Consider the following 18,691-nt stretch of genomic DNA (forward strand, 5'->3'; position numbering starts at 1 on the left):
CAACATTGCGCCGCCATCGTGAAGACCCAAATGCAGTCGAAATTGCAAGTGTCGCAATTTTAGGACGCTACACTTAGTTGGCCATACAATCTATCTTGTTGTTTACTCTATTGAGTGATGAAGTTTATGGAGTTTTAAGGGGTCATACAACATTGATTGGGTCATACCATGCATAGAGGCGCATGTGAAGTAGGAAGATGAATCACTACCTTTTTACTTGTAGTTTGAGGTGGTTTGGAGGCATCTTAATCATGTGATATTATATTTTGCACTTTGGTGCTAAATTTAGTACCTATGCAAGCTCTTTTTGGGAGTTTGTACATTAATATTATCTATTATATCAACAACAAAATACTTAGTTACAAGCCTATTATTGTTTGATTTGAATTATTAGTTTGATAAAGTGATTTTCCAGTGTGTTTAAAGGAGGTTTGGAAGTGTGTTTTGGTAGTGGGTAGTTTGGTGGTATTGGTGTGCTTTTGGATAGTGGTTTCTATATGCTGACAATGTGTTTCAATCAACAAAACAAAGTGCTATCCAACTTGAAACTAGTTTCTTGCATCATCTATTTGAGGTATACTTTAGATGGATTAATGAATTAATGTTTCGGGAATGATATTCCAAGTTCTTTGAGCCATATTATGTGTTTGTAATAGTGTTTAAGTTTGGTTAGAATAATAAATTAATTATTGCAATAGTTTCTTGCTATTTTGTACTTCATTTTATATATATCTTGAAAACCCTGAGTGGGAGTGTTATCAAAGTTTTTCATTTCAATGCATTTTCATTTTGTAATTTGGACGATTTATTGCACAATTATAAAATCTTTTATTCAACCTGTTTGGCATGGGAAACTTGGATTATCGACTATTTTGACTTGAGTCAAGCTTAGAAATTGTGTTAGTGGCTTGCATTGTATACATGTAGTCCACCAAAGAGGCGTCGATTAGGTTGTATTTTTTTCTTGTGTATTCTAGTGGACTTGTCACCATATCAATGCAATTGTATTTATTTAGGTTAGATTGTGTGGTTAGATGTATTATATCCTTTCACCTTGCCCACAATAGGATCTAGGTGATCAAAAAGTGTTGAAGGTATTGCATTACATCTTTAGTATCACAAAAATAAAAAAAACAATAGATTGGGTTGCCACATTTAACTAGCCTTAGAAATCCTCAAATGGCATTATATCAACCATTCAAATAACTTACACGTGCTCCAATTATAAATAGGGAGAAGGTCCATGTGAAGAATAGTTTGGTAAAAGAATGAAAATTATGGCATTTTTCCTATGGATTGTAATGAAATACAAATTCTTTCCCTATGGGAATTAATAACTGTAGTGTCATAAATTATATCTGCATACAATTTCATCCTCACCTAGACCTTACCTTGGTGCTTCATCTTTCAATGATCGATGACGATTTTGATTCTACTCACACTACCCACAGACTTGCATTTTCATCTCCTTCTCTGGCTTTCCTCCAAGCCCGAGTTTTAATTGTTAGGACTAGGGTGCCCAATGCCTTATTCCTCTTAATTAGGACCCATTTTTGGTCCTCATAATGGTCATCTCAGATGAGTGAGAAATTTGATCCCGTATGGTCCTTTTCAAAATTTTAATTCATTTTCTGGTAGTCAATTATAGAAGGAGCTCTACCCCTCTCATTTGATAACCTCACTTTTCCAAGAGGCAAAATCAAGATCCTAATTCAATTCAAGTGAGCAAGTAATCAATCATTCATCAAGCATTGGAGAAGAAGTAAAGCCAACTTTATGCATTCAAGATGACATCCATGGTCAACATTCTTTGAAGACTTTCTACAAGACATCCTAAAACCCTTGCGTGAGGATCAAACAAAACTTCATCAAGGTATACATTTCAATTACAAGTATTTTACTTTAGATTTGACCTTTCCGTCAAAATAAAAGCATCTTATTGCAATTTTCATTTCAATTACTATTTCAATTTTAAGGTTAGTTCCTAAATCGGGGTTTGACCTAAGGAAAAACCCTATCCACAACATATTTCTCTCTCTTTTTGTGTGCAGGAAATAGGTTTAGGAGTTGTACTTAGAGATTTCAACAGTCGATAGCGATGAATAGGTTCAACTTTTGACAAAGCGAAATTCACAGAACCAGGGTGAATTTTTACTACATGGTCCTAAAAAATCACATCAAACTTTTGGGAACAGGTTCTAAACAACCTCTTGCCCAAATCTCAATTTGTGGCTCCATGGGATATCTGTAGCAGTATGTTTTCGACAATTCACTTCAATTATTCATTTTTTTACCCTAATTTCACAATTATCTTCCAAATTCAACCGAGAAAAAGGGTAACAAACAAATAACTAGTGAATCTAATAATAATTTCAGCACTTTCCATATTTAGATTGTGGCTAGATCTATTAGATTCACGCCTCTTTCAATGTAGTGGTCCCTAAGGTAAAACCAATGGTTTTATTATCCTAATTGGTGAAACCCTAGTTTTATACCATTACAATAATAAGAACTCATGGTTTCAAATTCACTAAGTCAACAAAATTAAGAGGAGATTTAAAGATTCATTACTCTTTAAGAAATTATGATGCTTTGAAGGAAAGCAATTTTTTTTTACATTGAGAATCCAAAAATTTCATAAAGTTGCAAGTTTAATTTTATCACTTCACAAGATCAAAGAAGAAAAATATTGAAGCTCAAGGAGCTAAAACTAGATTCCCCCCACTTTCAAAGTACCATTAAATTTATTAAGTAAAAAATAACTTTTTTTAGAAGCATCAATCAAAATGCTTGCATTTTGAATCAAAGCTTAAAAATGTTCCTAATAGATCTTGAGCCCCGAAGAATACCTATTTTTTGGTGGAAAATACAAGGAAGGATCTACTGGACACACTTGAAGATTGGGAGGTGGGGGTGAATCAATCTTGAACAAATCTTAACACTTTATAGCACAATTCAAATTCAAATTTAAACCTTAATCTGATTAGTAGCAATGAAAGATAAATAATGAGGGTGAACTCACAATAATGGTTCCCACTTTTTTGCCACTTTTGACACTGAGATGTACATTTTTAAAATAATCTTCAACTTCCGAGAACTATAACTTTTAAACTATTAAAAATTTGAAGATGATGTAAATTAGTGATTTCTAGCATTTTGTTTGTAGATTCTATACACATTTTTTTCAAATTTTTTTGAAGGTTTTTTAAAAAAAATTTCCATCTCCCTCGAAAAGTAGTTTTTTACAACAAACTACATTTTTTAAGAGTGAGGTGCCTCCCGAAATGTATAACTTTTTTTCTATAAATGATAAAAACTCAATTCTTTTGAATTTTGGCTTGCATTTGGTTTTATGGTGATATGTTCAATATTTTCATTTTATAAAGTTTTGAAGTCCGACTAGTCATAATTTAGACATAGGTTTATGTTTGAACACATAACTTGTTCTATATAAATCAACATTCAATTTTATTTTTTTTGTTAGAAAGAAGACATCAATACCAAGGGCATAGATATTTTTTAGAATTTTTTTGAATTAGTTTCTTATTTTTCCCAATGCGTTGAACAGAGAAGTTCATGTTCGATGAAAAACCAATTTTCCATAAAATTAAAAAAACAAGAACATAATAAATTCAAAATATAACAAAATTATACTCGTTGGAAAGCTTGCTCTGAGTACTACAATCTAATATTTCTAGGTTATCAAGATTATTTCATTTGTGCTTTGAACCAGAGCTCCGAAGTCATTAATTCTTCAGAATTCTGAAATTTTTTGGGAGAAACCTCAAATTAGAGGGTTCGAATGAACAGTACTTCGAGCGAATGGGGTTCGCTCGAATCCATTATGGTTCGAGCGAACCCCCATTCGCTCGAACCAATAGGCTTGATTTCGGCCTGTACAAAGTCACCCGCGGTTCGAGCGAACCCAGGTCCGCAACGTGGTTCGCTCGAACTACCAGGGGTAGTTCGAGCAAATACCACTATTTCGCTCGAACACCTAGAAAATCGAAGTTCCCACTTTCGCCAAATTCCTTCGTTGGCAAAAGTGGGAACCAGCTTTGTGAATTCACCCATTAACACACATACACAAGAGAACACTAGATTTACATGGAAAACCCAATAAGGGAAAAACCACAGTGAGAGTTAACTCACACTATATGAACAATATTAAAATAAATAAATTTAGGGCTCATTGCCTAGGGAAGCTTACTACTCCCAAAAGTACTTGCAAGCTAAGGTTCACTGCTCCAAGGCAAGATACAAAGGACTTGCTAGTGAGACACACTATCTCCAAGAAAGATACATAAATATTGAGTTACAATGGATATGTCTTCAACATTATAGTATCCAACAATCTCCCTAAAATGCAATTATTCTTGACTCATTGCCTCAAGAAACCATTTGACAATCAAGCTCCAATACTTTCACCACATACTTCCTTTACCTCAAATTCACATCTTCCTCAATCGCCACAACTTCTACCTAACATGCAAATGAATTGATCTTCTATTTATGCCATTTACAAGACCTCAAAACATCAATTATGTCAGACATAATAGGGGACAAGGAATGATCCCACAAAATCGGCCACAAAACATAATTATAGTGAAAGTGGTCTTATCCAAGAGATAAAGAGTACATAGAACATCTTATTACATCTTCTAATGCAGTCCTAAGAATGATACATGTTGGGATAGATCTTTCCAAGTTGGCTAAAGGGTAACATGTAGATAAGACATGTAACACGTAATCGATCGGCCCAAAAACACATTCTCCAAACGAATTAACTCAATGCAGATCTCCACAAGTAATAGTAGGGCCTTAATAAAACCCAATAAACTCTCCAATACTGTCACAAACCCTTGGGAGAAAAGCGCAAGCCAGAGAACAAGTCTCGTTGGCCTCAATCTACAAATTAACCTGAAAACCAACTCCAAACACCAAGTGGCACCAAATAAATCAACCAACATCATGCATGCCACATGGAGACATTACTAGAAAATCCACCAATACTTCTAGACACATATTTCATATTTCCAAGCCAAGACAAGTTGGTAAAAAAAACTAATACAAAGTGCTTCATTATCAGAATGCCAAGAAGAGCAATCAAGAGATAAGACATTGATAAACACACTTTCAAAATAATTCATCACTTGAAATTTGAACTAAGACACTGCTCACATGTTATAAGTATTTCCTCCAAGCCATAACACTAGAAACAACAATGTGGATTATTCTTCAGATTAGTCCTAACTAGTCATCAACTAGCAACATTTGGCCATTACCAAAAACATTAGTTGCAATACCAAGGACTTGAAAATATAGGAGTGTAACATCCACAAAGCATACAAATTATATCTAGAACTGCAAGACCATAGCACCAAATTTAGAGGAATGCAAAGCATTCTTCTAGAGTGGCTTCAATGTACTTTCCTACATTCACATAGTGATTCATCAACTTTTAGAGATCAAAACACCTTGTAACAACATTTGCTCACTTAGGAGAAACAAAAGAGATACTACAACAACTTGTAGTATGCACAAGATCATCCAAAAAAAATCTTTTCATCATCATGCTTCTAATCCTCATATTAATACTTCTAATCCTTATCTCAATGCTTCTATCCTCAACTTAATACTTCTAATCCTCATCTAAATTTGATATCATCTCTGCTATTAGTCATGAGCATCATCACCATCACAATTCTTTAACACATCAACAACATCTTTGCAACATATTAAATGTAGGCATCAACAAGTCATCATTGCCATAAGGATATAAAAGCAAGCCTCATATTGACATCTTCATTATCACCGTTCTTCATACATGGTGAGACATCAAAATCACATTGATGGTGAACATCCAACCAAGAACATCATCAACAACATCTCTACACAATTGCATATCATGAAACCATGGCATGCAAGGTATAGATAGCAACACCAAGAGGCTAGACATCAACTACGAACCACCTGCCCAACACACGTTTGCATTACACATTAATGACATCATACATTTGATAGGACAATCAATAATTTGATCATCTCCTTAATATTCATTTGCATTTCACATTATTGCAACATGCTAAGTGTAGACATCGACACCAAGAAGGTGGACATCCACAACATACACTACTTTCAACCATCAACTATCTACACCTACCCTTGAATCCACAATAGCACTTGAGGTTTATATTATTCAATAATCATCACCATATACATGAGGCATCAATCTATACTATCCATCAATCATAACATATCAATATCATGTACTTCCAACATATACCACACAACTCATCATCAACATATCACCAATAACAATGCCTAGTTATATCCATCATAGCTTTGCACACAACTACACCATAATGACAACACACAATTTGACTATTGACACCAGTGGACAACACAATAATTTTATTGACAATAGATACACAACACTTCCACAATCTGACAATAACAATACAATACTAAGTATATCATTAACATGCAAGTTGAGGGTTGACATGAATGACAACAACTGCCAAACAGATCAATTTCATATTTCTTTGCAATAAAGGCCTAGCTTCATAGACCATTGAATGTGGTAAAAAGAAATAAAGTTTGCAAAGAACATCACTTTATGAGATGCATTATCAATCTAGGGTATATACACTTATTGCAAGAGATTATACTTATAAGTAAAACTAAAAATGAAAACAATTTGCATCCACGAGGAAACATCTACCTCTTGAGATAATATTTTAAATTAGGAGTATAAAGGTATATATTTAAACAAGTCACCTCCATTTAATGTCACGATAACTATAGTTGACTATCTTGTTTAGAAATGCATGACAGATTTTGGTGTTAGTGGTGTAGTCAAGCCAATAAAAATATATGATGCACTAGGGATCAAAAACACCCCTATAGAGCAAGGAGTTACTCAATTAGATAGGACACATAAATTAATAGGAATAATTAATGAATTATCTTTACCCCTACATGCTTGTCCAAAATTTGTTTCTCAAGAGAGAGTTTTCACTTAGCTTCCTTCTATGTTTTGTATATGTTTATCTGGAGATTTTACAACTAGAATAAGAGGTTTTTTTTATTATGTATCTCACCATATTGTACCCTATAATGTCTTAGAAAGGGTGCTACAACATCATTTTGAAGAAGGAATTTTTATAAAGTTTAGAGAGGAATATGGATAAGTGTTTAAAGGTGCTACTTGATCATCAACTTGTTGAATGGATAGTTGACAAATAAGAGTTTTATCCCTATGAAGGTTTTTAGGTAAGGAACATGGGAATATACTTTATCCATGTTTAGAATCATCTAATTGCCAAGTTTCTAAAAGAAGAGCTAAAAAATTATATGTAGTTTAGAAGCTCTATTTTAATAGAATCATTTATAAGAATGGTGACTTAAAATAACAAACTAGATGGTGAATTGAGGATGAGTTACAACTAAAGAATCTAAGGGTCAACAACAACACAAGTTGTGAGGGAGAAAATTACAACTAGGTATGCAAAGGATAAATCAAGGACACGTATTCTATGATAATTCTCTAACACATGATTAGGGGTTCCAAGGCCTATATGATGGATAACAAAGATAGATGTATATAAATAAATATGGATACATATATAAATATACAACGAACTAGACCCATAACTGAAGATGTATAGATGTAGACACATACAATAGATACAATGTTAATGCACATGATGCGATATAGTCTTAGGGGTTTATGATGTACCTGTAAAGGATTTTGCACATTAGGTTGAATGATATGATACCTCTATGATGATCTTTTAATCTATTTTATGTAGTGCTCTCTCTCTCTCTCTCACACACACACACACACAATATTGAATAAAACACATTTTAGACACATTCCAATTGAGTTTGTACATGAATGGGTGACTTTATTATGTGACTACGTTGAATGTATATATGAACCCTAAACTAATATATTTTGATATCATGATTTTGTTGGAAAATGGATTTTCTATACTTGATGCTAAATGAAGTTGTCATCTTGGCCTATTTGATTAGGATATATAATTTGAGAATCACTAGTGAGAGTAGAGATATATGGTTGATTCCACACAAATGTGGCAATAAAAAATTTAGCAGACTTTTCTAGAATAAAATTTCCTCCATGATTTGGTTGGAGAATTTTTTTTGTCTAGACTTAATATTAATGAAATTATCTTGGTTTATTTGATTATGATATGTAAGGATGGTTATTCTTTGCTTCAAGTTTTGAGAATCACTAGCGAAAGTAAAATATATGATTGATTCCATGAATATGTAGCAACAAAAGTATCAATGACCTTTTTGAAATTATTTTGTCAACATGGTTTAGTTGGAAAAATGATTTTCTCTATATACTTGATGTTAAATGAAATTGTCATCTTGGTCTATTTGATTATGATATGTATGGATGGTTATTTTATACTTTAGGTTTTGAGAATCACTAATAATATTAGAGATATATAGTTGATTCCATATAGATGTAGCAATTTAATATCACTAGCCTTTTCTAGAATAGTCATCTCCACGATTTAGTTAGATAATAAATTTTGTCTTATACTTAATTCTAAAAGAAATTGTCAGTTTGATTATGATATGTAAGGATGGTTATTCTTTTTTTTAGGTTTCAAGAATCATTAGTGAGAGTAGAGATATATTGTCGATCCCATATAGATGTAGCAACAAGAAGCATCAATAGCCGTTTCTAGAATAGTTTCACCTCCATGATTTAGTGGGAAAATGAATTTTGTCTATACTTGATGCTAAATGAAATTGTCATCTTGGTCTATTTGATTATGATATCAGGGATGGTTATTCTTCAAGTTTTGAGAACCACTAGCAAGAGTAGAGACATAAGGGTTGATTCCACGTAGATATACCATTAGAACATTCTAGTATCCTTTTCTAAAATAAATTTCCCTCCATTACTTAGTAGGAGAAAAGATTTATCTATTTTTTATATTAAGTGAAATTGTAATCTTGGTTTGTTTGATCATGGAATCACTAGTGAGTAGCAACAAAAACATTGGCACCCCTTTTTAGATAGTTTTGCCTCTAATTATCAATGTATCACCTCTAAGTTCTTGATTAATTATTTTCATCCACTAAAAACATGCTAGTGGCAAAGGCAACTAGAGATTAGCCTCTAATGCTAAATATTTTTTCTTCTCCTTTCCTTTTGATTGATTATCTTGTTAAATAAAGCGAGGGTATTAAATACAATTATATAGGGAAATATTGCATCTGATATCCATAGCTTCAATATGTTGATGAATGGTATTGTATACACACCATGTATTGCCATTTGTAATTAAAAGTTTCCCCTTCTTTGATTTCTTTTCTCAATTTTTTTTTCTTCTTTCTAGTGTTCCACGGGGAAGTGTTCCCCCCAAAAAACCCACGTCCCCTATAGGAGGACGTTTCTGAGACTTAGGGACTTGGGGGAAATGTCCCTCCTAGCACCACCACCTTTGTTGGGGATGCCAATGGGTCGCTTTCTATATGTCGCATGCCATTACATATTGATTGCAACCTTTAACTTCGTGATAACTAGTTGGCCTTTCATGTGGCACTCACCAAGATGTTATATTGCAGATTTTTCCTTGAAGATTTCAATTCATCTCTATTTTTTTATCAGCATTGCCTCTCCAACCACCACTCCACCACCATCCCTTCATCATCCCAAAATTTAGGCCCTTGGCCCCCCTTGTCCTTGAAACCCATCCCTATGTCCCCCCATCCCCCAATTAAGAAACTTTGTGGAACACTGCTTCTTTCCCTTCATCATCATCTCTAGAAAATTATGGTCACTAGATGCTATTATACAATTACTAATTTTGTTTCTAAAAAAGGACAGAACAAATAAAATAATATATTAAAATAATATACTTACATCTAACAGTGACACAAATGGTGTAGAAGTAGCTCAAATATATGGCATAGTATGTTGTTGTTGTCATCTGAATAAAAATGGTGCAAAAGAAATACTAAAATGCATGATATAGAGGAGAGGATCCACTAGTTGAGCACCCTAACTTTGTGCTTCTCAAAATCTTATGTGAAAATTTCAAATCTCTCCCAATTGTTTTTTACATTAGCTTACTTGCAAGTCCCGAGCACGTTTTTTGAAAAGGTTTCCAAAACAACCCAAAAAAAGGTGAGATCAATAGTCTTGCATAAAGGGCCCCATACTTGTGCAACTGATGTGGCTTCACATGATTGATTGCTTTTCACAACTAAAGATACACTTCATTCAGTTAAAGATATTAAAATCACAATTATGAAATGTTGTAAAAAAAATTAGACATTAAATCAACAAATACTAATATGATAACTCTTTTCAAGGTACAAACCATTTCACCCCGTTTTATATCTAAGAAATTGTTCGTTATCCTCGCATTCATAGGGAAGTGGTGCCCTCGCAGTGAAATTATTTTTGGGTTTAGGGTTTCTCAAGAATTAGGGTTCCGGTCATGTCGAGAATTTCGGTTTTTATGGATAAGCTTGTGGCCTTGATAGAACGAAAGCCGGCTTCAATATCCACAACAATCAATTTTTCTCTCTGATTAGTTTTTACTTCAATGATTTTTCTTAGGAAATTCTTTACGATTTTTTGATAAAGAATTTGCTTTATTGGCTGTAGCTTTGGATTGTCTTAATGATGGTTTTGGTGGGTAAACACCAACACAGCTAATCCAGAATTTCTGATATATTCTAATCCTTTGGAATTGTTGGTACTCGGAATTTTACTGAAATGAGCATTCCTGTGATGATGGTAACTACTGATACTTTTAAAAGATCGTTCCAATTACTGAATATCAATGTGGAACTGAAGAGACATCTGAGGAACAAATAACTATAAGTTTTCATTGTGTCTGATGATATGCCTTCATCGTGCTTTCTAATTTGAGGGTTTTTTCTAGCTGTTTTTATATCTTTATATTTCCTCGACAAACAATAGTTCCTAATTCTGGTTATGGCATTACAGAAGTGGTTGCGTAGAATTTGTTGTAATTGTTTTATTTTCTACAAATATGCATTTGTCTATTTCTTTATATATCCTTCTAAGCATGACAGTTTATTTCATTAGTTAGAAGATTATTTAATCGTAATCATCCCTCACAAAAATGCATGCTTTAGCTGAAATCTCTTTACCCCTTTTCTAAGGTGAGTTTGCAGTGATGTATATTTAGGCATGAACCCTGATTTATATAGCAGATGTTACAGCGTCTTATCAAAAACAGTCTTACAACCAAACTTAGGGTTTGTTTTCTATAATCTCCCATAGTTAAAGTGGCGTTCAAGTCCACCTGAGTTACCAGGAAGGTATGGATTAATGAATCTATAGGGAATTATTGCAGTTGTTTCTAGATTAGATTGTGTGAATTTTTTTTTTTTTTTTTTTTAAATTTTTTAATTTAATATTTTTTTTTGTCTTTGATAAAACCATGATTTTGAAAGTCCATTTAGTTTTACTGCTTGATGTCATCCCACTCACAATGCATGATGCTATGACAGTCACCTATATTGTTAAAATTTTATTGTTTCGGTGACATGTTACTGTGCTGTCTGGTAAACATTGTAGACCTTTGATATGCCCAATACTTTGTAAGGCCTCAAACATGAGCATTGATACTGAATTTCCTTGGCCAGATTTCCGCAATTTGAGTTTCTTATTTTGGCCTTTGAGAAATCAATCTATCATCATGTCTACTTGTACTCCTCTTTTCTTCACGTCAGCTTCATCTTTCCAGCTTTTGTTTTGCCACCCAAATGTTTTCGATTACATCTAAATAATTTCTCTATTTCTCCTACAAATTACTTAGCATCTGCATAAACCCATGCATCTGAAAGTAAACAGCTTAGTTCAGTCATCCTACATTAAAGAGGGACTGATTCTTTAGGGACCAATTAACTGCGTAAACCTATTTGCTGGCTTGAGGATGATATGCAAAGCTATATCCAAGTTGTTTTTCCTAACATCAGACAGCCATCCCTGCCTTATAATAGGCTATACATAACCCTGTTTATTACAGGCTCTGGAACCTGTCATTCTAGATATGTTGTAACTTGTAGAGAACAACAAATACTCAAGTACAAATAAAAACTCTACTTAGGTTTTTATTGTAAGTTTGTATTTGTAACTCACCAAACCCAATCCAAAGGTTCATGTGCAACATGCTTGTTATTTACTCAACCTATTTTATAAGGCTTTGGAGTAACTCAAGTACAAATGGCATGGGAATTTATTGCAACCGTCAAAGTCTGCCTTATTCTAAATATTCTCTTTTGTAGCTATGTCTGTTTCTCGTCTTCTTTGGTGCATATAACAAACTTTTGCAGCTCAAATTTTCTATCGTCCAGTACATTAACTTCTTTCTGTTTTGGTCATTTCCCTGCATTCAACTTGTAATTTTTTAGTTGGGACTCTTTGTCTCCTAGTAGCTATTGCACTTGATTCTATGATTTTTGGCCACCACATTGATAACAAATAGTTGGGCCCCTCTCACCATGCCGTTGTCTTTGCGATGCCTTCCTTCCACAGATGCTTGATTTTGGCATTTAACGATTTCTTTTCCTGAAATTGTCTAGCTGACCTTGTTGCCTCATGCCTATTTTATTGTGGTAGTATTTGCTCTAGTCTCGTCCTCTCAAGTTTTCACTCAACAATTCCCATACCTGTAATATGATCTTGATTGCGTTTGTTAAGGTTCCAGGCTTACAAACCTCATTTTGGAAGGTGAATCTCAAACATTTAAAAAAATGGTAGTTATTGTGTCAGTTCCCTCTGGGTAACTTGTTTTAGTGCTTGGACTGTCAAAGCCATTGAATCAATTAATAACCAGCTTGTTTTGTGTTGTTTGCTCTTCTAAAACAGTTCTAGTAATTCCCTCTTGTAATCTGGATGCCAATACATTTCCGTCATTTACCTATTTAAAGGTAAACTCTTCCCATTTGAAGGAATTATTCGGTCTTTCATCCTGGTGCTGTAATCATTTATTCAAACTGCGAAAATATCAAGGTGCACTTTCTCTGGATTTGCTAAATCAAAGGTAATGACATCTCAATTATGAAATTCTGTTGATGCAGAATTTCAGGCTTAAGATTTCCTCATTTTTGGGCACTTCTTATCGTCGTGTAGAATTATTAAATTGCATTTTTTCATTATCTGATATATCAATTGTGAAAGGGGCTGTTCGGTTACCAATTTCTAGTGAAGCAGCGTTACATGCTTAAGATTGCCATCATACATCTCTTCCCAGTTACAACATTTATCCAAAGCGTTTCAATTATGAGGTCACCGTCGGATTATGTTCCTTCTGTTCTCAGCACTGATTCTAGATGAGTAAGTATTTGAGCATATTATGTTTTTTGTGTAGTTTTAATTCTTTCTTTATTTTCAGTTAATGGTCATTCAAAGGCAAGGTCTTACTTTAGATGCTCTTATAGTATAACGATCCTAATGTGGATGAAATCCCGGCGCTTATTCAATCAGCATGTTTTACCGCCCCAGGTAATATATATTCCCATTTTTAGTCGAAAGGTAATGCTATCACACAGGAAGTTAAAATGTTGAGGAATGTTTCATTTGATGATGTTGCTTTTATGTCATCTAACAATTTTACATGAACTTATAATTTGGTATTTGACAGACGTGCTGTTCTTAGAGATCTGAAGTTCTTAGAAGCAGTATCTCTAAGATTGTTGAGGCAGTTGTGTTCTTCAGAACTACTTTTGAAATGCATTTAAAATTGGTTACAAATATATGCAATATCTGTGAATTAATTGCACAAAACGATTCTTAATTGCGTGAAAGTGAAGGGTGCATATGAGAACAAAGACAATGGATTGCATACATAAATTTATCACTTTTGGTGAAGCTTAATCTGCATTTGTTCTTGTGTGGGCAGTAGAACACTCTTAGAATAATGGACTTGTCTGTGGTGTGGTCATCTAAAACTCCATTCACATCGTACAATGGATTGCATACATAAATTTATCACTTTTGGTGAAGCTTAATCTGCATTTGTTCTTGTGTGGGCAGTAGAACACTCTTAGAATAATGGACTTGTCTGTGGTGTTGTCATCTAAAACTCCATTCACATCGTTGACACCTTAGAATAGTGGGCAGTAGAATACTCTAGAATAATGGACTTGTCTGTGGTGTTGTCATCTAAAACTCCATTCACATCGTTGACACCTTTTTCATCTTATCAGTTCACTTTCCAAGTCATTAGCCTTTTCATAGTACTTATATGCTATGGTAAAAATTTCGCTAACCTCATCAATGCACCTAGTTGCCCAACTGTCCAAAATCCCAACTTTCTCCTTCATTGGCATACAAGGAGTTTGCTTCTTGTTTCGCTATCAAACTGGTGTTTGTTTAATAAAGTTGGTCAAATCTTTGATGAATTTTTTCATTTGGGCCAATTGTTTTTTTGCTCATTTTGGTCTGATGGTCCTTATGCGTGCATGCAGCTGACTAAAATGAAGCCATCTCTTCTCTCATTGTTTGTCTTCACAAGTTGACATGAGTTTTTTGATAATCAGATGCCTGCAATTTTCTATCATCCTTGTCAATTGATGGGGTAGCGATTTCTACAATCTTTTGCCCAAGTCATTTGTCTTGGTGTAATAGAGAATTTTGAGCTTCCTCTTTGGTTTGAGCGTTTCTCTACTTTCACAACCGTCTTGTACGCTCCAGGGTTTAACAACAATTTGTTGCCTTTTTTCTAAGTTGAGCTTTAGCCAGGTAGGTGTTAAAAGGAGGTGCTTGTAGGCTCTGCTGCTCATTACCATGCTTACCTTGACTAATATTTTTCCTTGTTGCTCCAGCTCCAGTTTCTTTGCTCTTTGGTAGACATCTTTGTTGTATCTACTTGCTTTTCCTAGTTCTCCACAGAGCTAATTAGCTGTTGTTGTTCCTCATAAGTTAACACATGTTCCTCTTTATCAGCATCCTCTATAGAAACCTCCTGATTTTTGGATTCCTCTTCTCCTTCCTCTTCAGAAGCCTTTTCTTCTTCTTGTTTCTTTTCCAACATCTTCTGTATTTGACTCCGATTCCTCTACTTCTATGTGTTCATGATCTAAGGTAGAGTCCTTGAATACCTCTGGTTCTATTTCTGCCCGATCACTTTGTTTGTTTGTTCTGGAGAGGCGGCTCTCTGTTGTTGTGAGACTTATGAAGGTGATTGAGCCTTTTCTATTTGTGATGGTGGGGAGGAAGGTATGTTAACATCTTCTACGTTTGACCCTTGGTCCTGCTCTGGTTCCTCTCCTCCAGGAACTAGGCTAATTGCTGCCCTTGGTGGTATGACTTGGGCTATAGGAACTGCACTTAGGCCAACAGGGATTCCAACTTCTGCAATTTTATACGAAACAAGGCCTTTTGAAATGTTTGAGGCCCTTGACAATATCTTCAGGGTCTTCAAACTCTCTCTTTACATTTTTCTTTTGTTCTTTGTCTCTTGTAACCTCAGGGAATGGATGACGAAGATCCTTTCATAGCCTGTTGCCTCTTTCTCTTTTGCCTTACATAAGAGCCCTTTGGCCTGAGCTAGGCATTGCTTATGCTTATTACCGTAGAAATGGTATCAATTGATACATATTTTTTTGACCAGTTTATGGTTCCAAAAACTTGGTAGCATTTTCGTTGTGCTCAGACATTGGGTCCAAAGTTTCTCCGTTGTATGAAAATTCTTCAGCAATATTATCCATAATTCCAAACTCTCTTTGTTGATAGGCATCAATTTGTGATATTGCCTTTTTTCTTAAAAATCATCTTGGCTCAAAAATCCTCCCGTGGAGGCTCATGATGTACGAAAACTATGGGAAGCATCTTCAACTTTCCGGAAGGATCAAAATTATCTCGGGGAACGTATGGTTTTAAATTTTCTCCACAGTTCACGCTACCCTTGTGCCTTTATGATAGTTTTAAATGTACTCTAGTAATTTGCTTTGCAAACTCCATTAAAATCACCCTCTTGTTGCAACACTTGGGCAAGAGGAATGGTGCCTTTTGAAACCCAAAAGTCGTGATGTATAAAGACTTGGGGAACTGAATAGAACCCTTTGAAATGATTTTCTACAGTTCCCCAAGTCTTTATACATGAGGGTTGGAGTAGTTCACATGAGGGTTGGAGTAGTATCATAGAGTGGATGCGAATGTTGGAAACAAGCTTGAAGTTCCTAGGACTCGAAACCAAGCTTGAAGTTCCTAGGACTTGAAACTTGCTCGAGAAGATAGAATGACACAAGGCCAAAAGAAGGGTAGGGGGGGATTTTGGGGAAACAAGTCTTGGGATCAAACCGAAAATAGGAGAAAACACAAAGGAAAATGGAAAAACAAAGGAAAGTGAAGGAAAAATACAATATGAGGAAAGGGAAAGAAGAAAAGGGGAAGAAAAATAAGGAAGCACACAAGGAAAAGGAAGGAAAAACAAATGAGAACAGATGAAAAGAAAAGGTGGTCCCCGTTTTACTCAAGGTAAAAATATGGAGTGCGTATGTAGGGCATTACATATAAACACTGAGTATTTTTAATACACTTAACTCTTAAGTACCCATAATCTTTGGTTTGTATTTATTTAAGGCAAACCAAGGAACCAACCTAAATATGATAAAGAATGATCATTAAGGCCCAAGTTGAAGTTTGAAATCTTTGTGTGTGCTAGTGATTAATTTCCTCCCATTAAGTTTCATTATGATTAAAGTGAACCAGCCTCTACACAAGCTACATAAGGTACATTGTTAACAAGCAATGATATTGTGGGCATTGCTCTATTGCCGATCAAACATCCATAGCTTTGATATAGATACCTTTGGTTTCTTTTGAGCATAGTTCTATTGCTAGCTAGATGTCGTGTGGGACTCCTAGTGGATATGTTTGGGACTCCTAGCTAGATGTCCATTACCCTTTAGTATTGAGTTTGCTACAAAATTTATCTTTTTCTTTTCATCTCTCTTAATTATAAATACATTCTTTTAGCAACATATTTCAATCTTCTCAATCCTTGGGAATTGAATCCCGAGTAATGGGTGAGAAGCCACAATGTACATCCTAAAAGTAATGTTGAACTCTAGATTTTCACTTGGAAAAAAATTATTTCACTTGTGGAGATCTTATGATGTGAAGAAGTGTCAGATTTTCAATAATCTTCAAGAAGCTCCATAACACAAACCACTTTAATATACTTAAAATCAGAAGTGGATAAATATAAATCAAAGTCCCTTAGACAATTGATTGATCAGGTATCCAAAAATGAAGAAAGTAAATCTTTCCAAAGGGATTAACCCTTAGGCATGTTTGACATACAAACCCAATATTGTACCACTTTAGATAAGGACTCTTAAAAACAAAATGAAAAAGAAAGAACACAAATAAGCCAACAAAAAAGAAGAAAACAACTAAACTACTATGGCACATAAAAATCTCACTTCTTAAGGACCAAAATAATGTTTAAGAAACTATAACCATTAACAAGCAATGGGACAAGTTTGTCAAATTTTTGATGATCACCTTTCCCTTCCTTGGCTTTATCCCACAAAAGAACTCAATCAAATATTCTCAAGGCTTTGATCTTAGCTTTTTTGTCAAATCATCATTTGACTGCCACTTGATGCTTAGAGAATTGTTAAAGATCAACATCTCTCTTTTCTTCAAGGCCCAATAAGTTCATGAGTCTTCTACTTTGTCCTCATCAACAAGGAATTATTTCAATGTGAATTTTAGGACATGAATTTGTAAGTTCACATTGGATACAAGGTTTTGGCCATAAACAAATTGATATGCAGAAGTTCCTAAGAGAGCTTTAGCTCAAATTTTGTTTGCTCATTGATATAGAGAAGTTCTTAATGAAGATTAACTCAAGTTTTGTCTTCTCATAGAGAAAACTTAAGTTGGGTATGCCAATCCTTGGGTTTTTTCTCTAACAAACTTTTCGAAAGTATCTTATGCACAAATGACCATTGAATACATTGTGTAGATAAAAAGGTAGGGCCATTATCACAGATTAGAAAAAAAAAAAGGTATCCCAAAACTTCTTGATGTTTTCTTCAAGAAACTTGGATCATTACATTTGTTGTACTATTCTTGCAAGCTTGATATTCCATTCAACACATGTAATAATTTGTTATTGTTAATACAAACTTATGACTTGTGGAAAAATTAGGATTTGTTATAACCACAAAATCAAAGCCCATTAAGAAAATAGTCTTATTGTAGCATTGTCAATTGTCATCCATGACAATTTCACACTAGAATTAGTACCCTTTTTGCATGCATGCTTAATTTTCTTTGTAATGTGTTTGTTTTGAGGTCTGATTAAGGAATTATGCTAAATACCTCGACACCTATTATTTCGGGAGAAAAATGCTAGGACACTTTGCATGTGTTTTTCCGTAAGGCAAAAAACTCAATGTTGACCTTTGGCGTCTTGAGCATTGTACCTTGTCAGCATAGCTTGAAAAGGTCTTCGACAAATGTTTAGAAGAATATATAAGCATCCCCTCTTCCTCTTATTTATGAATCTTCGAAGAGGAGATCTATTTATGCACAACACTCAAGCATACTTTGATCTACAAATTTCATCAGAACAAATCTATACTCAAGTTTGTTGATGTTTCTTGCTTATTGTTATTGTTATGGTATGCACTAACACTTGGAGGA

The 18,691-nt window shown here is 34.4% G+C and overlaps 1 long non-coding RNA gene across 1 annotated transcript; it reads left to right on the forward strand.

Annotated features, from left to right (window-relative positions):
• The first annotated feature begins 10,375 nt into the window (after positions 1 to 10,375).
• On the forward strand, positions 10,376 to 13,906 carry LOC131063210 (uncharacterized). Its single transcript, XR_009372742.1, has 2 exons — positions 10,376 to 11,346; positions 12,899 to 13,906. It is a non-coding gene; the product is annotated as an uncharacterized LOC131063210 (long non-coding RNA).
• The last annotated feature ends 4,785 nt before the right edge of the window (positions 13,907 to 18,691 follow it).

Source organism: Cryptomeria japonica, chromosome 1, assembly GCF_030272615.1.
Source record: "Cryptomeria japonica chromosome 1, Sugi_1.0, whole genome shotgun sequence".
Taxonomy (NCBI): Eukaryota; Viridiplantae; Streptophyta; class Pinopsida; order Cupressales; family Cupressaceae; genus Cryptomeria; species Cryptomeria japonica.